This window comes from Gastrolobium bilobum, unplaced genomic scaffold, assembly GCF_033153095.1.
Source record: "Gastrolobium bilobum isolate Gb01-03AN ecotype WA unplaced genomic scaffold, APGP_CSIRO_Gbil_v1 utg6879, whole genome shotgun sequence".
Classification (NCBI taxonomy): Eukaryota; Viridiplantae; Streptophyta; class Magnoliopsida; order Fabales; family Fabaceae; genus Gastrolobium; species Gastrolobium bilobum.
In genome coordinates this window covers 333882-343037 of record NW_026898846.1, presented here as the reverse complement: position 1 = coordinate 343037, position 9156 = coordinate 333882, and the positions used below count along the sequence as shown (strand labels likewise).

At 42.0% G+C, this 9156-nt stretch overlaps 1 non-coding gene across 1 annotated transcript; it reads right to left on the bottom strand.

Moving 5' to 3' along the window:
* Positions 1 to 8691: 8691 nt before the first annotated feature.
* On the bottom strand, positions 8692 to 8798 carry LOC133284700 (small nucleolar RNA R71). Its single transcript, XR_009747925.1, has one exon. It is a non-coding gene; the product is annotated as a small nucleolar RNA R71 (small nucleolar RNA).
* Between the last annotated feature and the right edge of the window lie 358 nt (positions 8799 to 9156).

Here is a 9156-nt window from a genome sequence, read left to right as displayed (position 1 = left end):
AGGGCAACAGTGGTTGTTCCCCTGTCTATTTCTCCTCCCATGTATAATTTCAGACGTTGACCATTGACTGTGAATCTCCTGTCAGAATCCAGCGGACTGATCTCCACTGCTCCATATGATTTCATGTTCTTAACGATGAATGGTCCCGACCATCTGGACTTCAATTTCCATGGAAAGAGACGTAGACGAGAGTTGAAAAGTAACACTTGTTGTCCAACCTTGAAGTCTCGAGGTAGGATCTTCTTGTCGTGCCACTTCTTCGTCTTTTCTTTGTAGAGACTTTCACTCTCGTATGCTGAGAGTCTGAATTCATCGAGCTCATCGAGTTGAAGTAGTCTCTTCTCAGTTGTGGTCTTGGAATCAAAATTCAGGTACTTGATTGCCCACAGTGCTTTGTGTTATAGCTCCACTGGTAAGTGAAAAGCTTTCCCGAATAGTAATTGGAAAGGGGACATCCCAATTGGAGTTTTGAATGCAGTCTGGTATGCCCATAGTGCATCATCAAGCATCTTGGACCAGTCTCTTCGTGAACTTCCAACCGTCTTCTCCAGTATATGCTTCAGCTCTCGGTTGGATATCTCCACTTGACCACTTAATTGTGGATGGTAAGGTGTGGCAATCTTATGTTTCATTCCGCACTTGGCTAGCATGTACTCCACTTGCCTGTTGACAAAGTGAGTTCCTCCGTCACTGATGATTGTCCGCGGTACCCCGTACCTGACGAAGATATTCCTTTTAAGGAAGGCAATGACTACCCGAGAATCATTCGTAGGGAGAGCAACATCGAAGATTTCAACCGCAACAAGGATGTATTTGTTGCCATAGGAAGGGGGAAAAGGTCCCATGAAGTCTATTCCCCACACATCGAAGATTTCAACCTCCAATATGTTATTTAGGGGCATTTCATGTCTTCTGGATATATTTCTCGTTCTCTGACATCTATCATATGCTTCCACAAACTTCCTTGCATCCTTGTAAAGTATTGGCCAGTAGAAGCCACTCATAAAACCTTTGCGGTTGTTCTTTCTCCCGCAAAATGCCCACCATAGCTGGAACCATGGCAATGCCACAAGTTGTCTTTCATCTCTTCTTCCAGAATGCACCGCCTTATTTCTCCATCAGCACATCTGTAGAAAAGGAAGGGCTTATCCCATAGGTATTTCTTAACATCATGCATAAACTTCTTCCTTTGTTTCCATGTAAAGTCCACTGGAATTTCCCCTACTGCTTTGAAATTTGTGAAATCTGTGAACCATGGAGGTGTACTAACGTTCTTTACTTCCTCAGTTTGCAGATCTGAGATGACATTGATTGCCAAGATTTGCTCATCAGGGAATTCTTCTTTGATCTTCAATTCGGGTCCATCTTGAAGATCTTTTTCTTGGATCCTCGAGAGGTGATCAGCTACTAGATTTTCCACGCCTTTCTTATCCCTGATCTCAACTTCAAACTCTTGAAGGAGCAGCATCCATCTGAGCAATCGTGGCTTTGCATCCTGCTTATTCAACAGGTACTTTAAAGCAACATGATCAGTGTAAACAATTACTTTAGACCCCAGCAAGTATGGTCTAAATTTATCAAATGCATAGACTACTACTAGTAATTCTTTTTCAGTGGTGGCATAATTTAACTGTGCATCATTAAGAATTTTACTAGTATAGTAAATCACATGCAAGAGTTTATCTTTTCTTTATCCTAAGACAGCTCTTATGGCATAATCACTAGCATCGCACATTAATTCAAAAGGTAAAGAAAAATCTGGTGCAGTGATTATAGGTGCAGTGGTCAATTTATCTTTTAAAATATTAAATGCAACCAAACACTCTTTCGTGAAGTTGAATTCTTCATCCTTGACCAATAGCTTGCATAGTGGCTTTGTCATCTTGGAAAAGTCTTTGAGAAAAAATCTGTAAAAACCTGCATGACCAAGAAAACTTCGAATACCCTTAACATTAGAAGGAGGGGGAAGTTTCTCAATAACATATATTTTAGCTCTATCAACTTTTATACCATCTTTGGACACTTTATGTCCTAAAACTATGCCATCTTTTACCATGAAGTGGCATTTTTCCCAGTTCGACACAAGGTTACTCTCTTGACATCTTTGTAAAACACAAGACAAATTTTCTAAACAAGTGTCAAAAGATGGGCCAAAAACAGAAAAGTCATCCATGAAGATCTTAATAGATTTTTCAATCATATCAGGAAAGATAGAAAGCATGCAGCTTTGAAAAGTTGACGGAGCGTTGCACAGACCGAAGGGCATTCTCCGGTAAGCGAAGACTCCGTAGGTGCATATGAATGTTGCCTTCTCTTGATCTTCAGGAGCTACTGCTATTTGATTATAACCCGAGTACCCATCTAGGAAGCAGTAGAAAACATGGCCAGCTATTCTTTCCAACATCTGGTCCAAGAAAGGAATAGGAAAATGGTCTTTCCGAGTGGCTGCATTAAGTCTTCTATAATCAACACATATCCTCCATGCGGTGACTGTCCTTGTTGGAATCAGCTCATTGTTCTCGTTTCTTATCATAGTGACTCCACATTTCTTGGGTACAGTTTGTACTGGACTTACCCATGCACTATCAGATATCGGATAAATCATTCCTGCATCTAACAGTTTAACTACCTTTTTCCTCACAACCTCTTTCATGGTTGGATTGAGTCTCCTTTGTGGCTTCCTAACAAGTTTAGCATTATCTTCCATTAGAATCTTATGAGTACAAAAGGAAGGATTTATACATTTTAAGTCGGAGAAAGACCATCCTATGGCAGTTTTGTGTTTCTTCAACACCTTAAGAAGCTTTTCTTCCTCGATGGTTATTAATCCGACATTGATGATGACTGGATACGTGTTGTTGTCACCAAGTAAAGCATATTTCAGATTTGGAGGCAACTCCTTAAGCTCCACCTTTAGTGCTCTTAGAGGGATGTCGTCTTTCTTTTTCTCGAGTTCTTCCACCACTGGTTCTTTTTCTTTATCAACAAGTTCAGTTTCTTCGTTGATTTGCTCTAACTCAAGCGGGGAACTCTCCTCTTTCATCGTGTCATCAACTTCTTCTTGAATTATGTCAACCATGAAACAGTCTCCTCCATCAGATGGATGCTTCATCGACTAGAAGACATCAATGGTGACTGTTCATTCATCCTCAGCATCAGATTCCCTTGCTCCACATCGATCATTGCTCTTGCAGTAACTAGGAAGGGCCTTCCGAGTAGTAGAGGAATCTCTGCATCTTCTTCCATATTCAGGATTACAAAATCTACAGGAAAAATAAATTTGTCAATTTTTACTAAAACATCCTCTATAACCCTGTCTGGTCTTCTGATCGATCTGTCAGCTAACTAGAGAGAAACTGTAGTTGGTTTCATGTGGTGGCCACTCAAACCCTCATGGATTTCTTCTAAAACGTACCCCACTTCACTGGGTTTTAAGCATTTCAGGAGTAGGGTTGACCAACCTCTCTTGTACAGACACCCTTGTACCAAGCAGAAATGTGCACTTCTCCGTACTACTTTCTTCGCTTTTTTTTATCAGATGGGAGGACTCTCTCAGACAGGTAATTGATGATGGGTGTGATCCATGTTTCTTCGGTGGTTTCAGCTACTGTGTCTGAGATACACATGACAATGCATGGATTAGGTAGACTATGTTGAATGACAGAGAGGTTGTTACCTGGGTTTTTAGTGTTGGCTAGTTTGGCAAGGATGTCGGCTCGGGTATTCTCTGACCGCCTGATATGTTCCACCTCAACCGCCTCAAAGGTTTACATGATCTCTTTCACCATTTCAAGATACTTGCACATCAATGGGCCTTTAGCTTGGTACTCGTCCGAGATTTGGGAAGTCACCAACAGAGAATCACTGAAGACTTTAAGGCGTTGAGCTCCTAGCTCTTTGGCTTGGAGTAGCCCGACTATCATGGCTTTATAATCAGCCTGATTGTTGGTACTGTTGAAGTTGAAGGACAGGGAGTGTTCCACCGCCAGCCCGTCTGGATTTTCAATAATCATACCAGCTTCAGATCCTTTGGCGTTTGAGGAGCCATCAACGTAGAGCTTCCATGTTGCTAACATTTGGGACATGGCGATCTGGCTATCAGGTAAGGCGATATGCGTCATCTTGGCTATGAAGTCAGCAAGGTCTTGGACCTTGATAGCGGTCCTTGGCTCGTATCGGAGCTGATATTCATACAGTTTAATCGCCCAAGATATCATATGTCCGACAAGGTCAGGTTTGTGTAAAACCAGACGGATGGGCTAGTTAGTTCTGACCACAATGGGGTGGCACTGAAAGTATGGCCTCAGTCTTCTAGCAGCGAAGATGAGCGTGAGTGCTACTTTCTCCACTTGCTGGTACCGGAGCTCAACTCCTTGCAGGACTTTGCTGACAAAGTAAATCGGTTTCTGTCCTTCATCTTTGTGTTCCCTGACTAGAGCTGCACTTATAGCTTCTACTCTGACTGCGAGGTATAGGTATAAAGTTTCATCATTTTCTAGCTTAGTGAGAACAGGTGGACACGACAGGACTATTTTGAATTCTTGGAAGGCTTTTTCACACTCTTTAGTCCACTGGAAGGTTGATCCTTTTCTCAGTAAGCTGAAGAAGGGGAGGGATTTGTGTGCCGAGTTTGGATGAAAGCGGGTGAGGGCTACGATTTGCCCGGTTAGTTGTTGTACCTCTCTGACAGTCTGAGGGCTTTTCATATCTAATATAGCTTTACACTTGTCCGGGTTCACCTCTATGCCCCTCTCGATAAGCATGAAACCCAAGAACTTCCCGACTGGTGCCCCAAAGGCACATTTGCTAGGGTTCAACCTCATGTTGTATCCTCTCAATCTGTCAAACATGCTCTGGAGATGTTGGATGTGTTCTTCAGGCGACTGGGATTTGGTGATCATATCGTAAATGTAAACCTCAATGATGTTTCCAATCAGTTCCTTGAAAACTTTGTTCATCATCCTTTGGTAAGTGGCACCGATGTTCTTCAGTTCGAAGGGCATCATAGTGTAGCTGTAATTGGCATTCTGAGTGATGAACGTCATTTTATCTTCGTCTTCTTTGAGCAACAAAATTTGATTATAGCCAGAATATGCATCCATGAAGGAGAGCATTTTGAATCCTGACGCATTGTCTACCAGCTGATCTATGCTTGGGAACGGGTAAGCATCTTTGGGGCAAACTTTGTTTAAGTCTGTGTAATCAACACATATCCTCCACGCCCCACTGGGTTTCTTTACTAAGACTGGGTTGGATAACCAGGTTATGTAGTTGATTTCTCTAATGAAACTAGCATCATGAAGCCTTTTGACTTCTTCGTCGATGACCTACTAGCAGTCGGGAGCAAATTTTCTTTTCTTCTGGGCGACGAGTTTCGCCTTAGAGTCAACCGGCAACTTATGGCAACAAACTTCTAGGTCAATTCCTGGCATGTCTGATGGCTTCCATGCGAATAGGTCTCTATTGTCTCTTAGCAGCTTGATTAACCTACCTTTTAGTCCCGGCTCTAAGGTCGCCCCAATTGTTGTGGTTTGTTTGTCGGTGTCGCCGAGGACAACGTGCTCCAGTGCTCCATCTGGTGTGGGTCTAGAGTGTTTCACCCTTGGGTCATCCCTTACATCGAATTCAACCAAAAAACATGGTTCCCATTCTTTACCCTTCCTACTGGAGTTCTCATGGGCGGCTTGAGTTGTTGGATGCTGTGGTGTGGGTTGGTCTCTGAAAGTGACCTTTGAAGGAAGTCTGAACGATATGTTATAGCAACTTCTGGACATTGTTTGATCTCCCTGAATTGTTGCAACCTTGTTGTCCCTTGCCACAAACTTCATAGCTAAGTGGGGGTGAAAGATGCTGGCCTCAAAGGTGGCGAACATTCTTCTGCCCAAGATGGCGTTGTAAGCAGAAAGAGTATCAAGCACCAAAAACTGAGTGTCTGCCGACTTCGAAGTGGGTGGCATTCCCATTGACACTTGCAAGCTTATCACGCCAAGGGGTTTAGTGACGGTTGCATTGAAACTGGATAACTCTCCTACGACGGGGCTCAAGTCATTAACTATGAACCCTAGCGCCCTAAAACAAGGTAAAAATAGAATGTCAGCTGAACTACCATGGTCAATGAATACTAGGTTTACGCCAAAATTGGCAATTATGGATTGGATGACGAGGGGGTCATCATGTCCGGGGATGACATCGCCCAACTCGTTGTTGTCCCACACGATTTTTGGCTTCAAGGGGGCGAGGGAATCCCTTGTTTTGGATATGGTTGATGGGACGTAAATTCGTTCCCATCTAAGCCCATTTTGATGGCAAAATACCATATGTTCCCTCATCTGATGAGCAACTTCAGCATGAAAATCACTTGTTTTACACATTTGTGACAAAAACACAGTGGGGGAACGGATGGTAACGTTTTCTTTTAAAATATATTAAAAGGGGAACGGACTGAGACGCATTTAATGCACCTGCTCCATTCATTTAATGCTTCTATACACTTTGCAGGTAACGTAGAGTTAAAGACTTCTAAAAAGCAAGGCGGTGCACCAACTGAGCAGCTGGAAACGTGAAGATAAGAGAATCAAGAGTTCTCATTGGTTGAAAACAGAAGCAAAACATGGGAAGGTCTGCAAACAACGGCTAATCATCACCAAAACCTGTTCCATTCAGCAATTCACGCAAGCTTCACACTCTGCTGCCACAGTCTCGTCCCCTCATTCAAGCAACTAGCTCCAAAGGAATTACAGTCTTGTCATTCCTCTTCCAGCTATAAATTGGACCACCCTCACACAAAAATATCATCGAATCCTGGAGGGTTTGCAGTCTGAAAGGAAGAGATCACTTAGTAGTAGTTAGTAACTTAGTTTAATTTTAAGTTGTAACTGTAGTTAAGTGACAACCCCTATTCTCTTCTCTGTAAACAACCATCAAGACTCCTCACAAGCAAAAACCCATCTTTCTCCATTTTTCTGTTTCTTTTTGTAAACTGTCTTTTAAATTAATACAAGTGTTTTTTCTCTTCATTCCAATCGTTATCTCTTGACTGAATCTTGGGTCTATGTGATCTCAGTTGAGAATAATTATGTTTAAACTATTAGCCATGAGCTGAACTATCTGTGGAACGGGTAAACTGTGAAACTCTTAAAGAACTGTTTTCAAAACTCTTGACCGAAGCTTTTTGTATTTCTTTGGCTAAGTAAACTATATTCATTGTGCGCTAATGGAAATTGGGTACATACTGAGAAAGGAACTTCCATAAGGAAGGGATTTCAGACAGCTTAGCCATTGGGGGAAGGTAGATGTCATGGCAAAAACGCTACTGGTCACCTTAGGAATAAGGGGCCAACTCGTCCATTTTAAGGTTCTGAACTAAGTACCTGTTGGAGTTAAGGGAGCCGTAGAAATAAGGAAACTTGTGAGCCATCTAGACCATGAGCTGAGGAATCAGAGTTGGCAGGCAAAGAAACTGGGACAAAGCCAAAAGGTGCTAAGTCTTGAGCAGAGAAAACATCCCCTTTAAGAGTGAAGCAGTGAATCCGTTCCTTGTGTTAAACTGTTTTAACCACCACCCTTTTGTCTCTTGATTATAGTTATTTCTGTTTTAGTAGTTTTATTTTATTTTATTTAGTACTTATAAAAACTCCAATGATTATTATCTCACCTTCTTCTAAACATGAATGATCACATACATAACGTAGCGAGCAACTGTTTGCCATCAGATTGAACCTACTGTTCCTGAGGAACGTTGTCAAGACAGTAGGGAACGTTTGATCAGACAGTTCATTTACTAACTTTTCTTCTCATTTTCACTCTTTATAAACAATGATAAAACAATAATTAGCACTCTATCCTCGTGGGAACGATAATTTGGGCATTAATACTCCCTTTATTACTTGATGCATGCACTTGCGCACTTGGGTTGGAACTAAGGGACGAATCTGTGTTCTGCAAGAACAGAGGAACGTCCCCTATCAGAACTTATATTTTTCCACCATCAGCAAACCACCCAACAAGTTTTTGGCGCCGTTGCCGGGGATAGAAAAACTAACTGTTGTTCTTATCATTGTTTTCTAACACTTATACTATATATCTGACTTTACTTTTATATTTTGTTTTCTCCTTATCACTGAATCTGATGCGCATATATATACCCTGTGCTATTGGTTTATGAGTGAAGAGTTTAAAACAGACTCTGACCACTTCATTGAAGCACTTGAGTTTCTCTTTGATCCTGAGCCAGAACGTACACTCCATAGGAGAAGAAGGAACTTCAGGGAAGAATTTCCTGAAAACATGGTTGATCACAATAATAACAATGAAGAGGTTCCTCCTGAACAGAACTTCAAAACTTTGGCTGCTCCTTTCAGGAACAGACCAGATAGGGGAGTAATCCTTCCCCCTGTAGCACCAAATTTTGAACTAAAACCTATCATGTTCCACATGATTAGGGAAGCAGGGGTCTTCAATGGACTCCCTGCAGAAGATCCTTACACACACCTCACAACATTCCAAGATATTTGTGATAATTTTAAAGCTGAGGGTGTAACAGAGGAGAGCATGAGAATGAGGTTGTTCCCTCACTCTTTGGGCTTAAAAGCAAAAACATGGATGAAAACTCTCACCCCTGGATCAATCCACACATGGGAAGAACTCTCTAACAAGTTCATAGAGAGGTTTCTCCCAATGTCTCGACAAGATGATATTAGAGCTGAAATCTCTAACTTCAAAATGTTTCATGGAGACAATCTCTATGAAGCATGGGAGAGATACAAGGACATCATAAGAAAATGTCCAAACCATGGGGTAGAGAGTTGGGGAGTGTTACAATCTTTCTATAAAGGACTTAACCATACTTCTCAATCTCACCTAGATTTTGCTGCAGGAGGATATTTCTTTACAGGAACACTTGAATCAAGATACGAAATCATAGAAGGGACTGCTGAAAGTTGTCTCCAATGGCCAATAGACAGAGTGAGCCCAGTGAGGAAGCCAGGCATGCTAGAACTGGATAAACAAATAGCCATGGAAGCCCAGCTGGCATCACTCATGAATGAAGTGAAGAACCTGAGAGTTGACCAAGCAGCACCAAGGATGGAAGTCTTACAACTCACAGCAACTGAAACAGAACCATGCTCAGCCTGTGGTGGCCTTCATGACTCAACA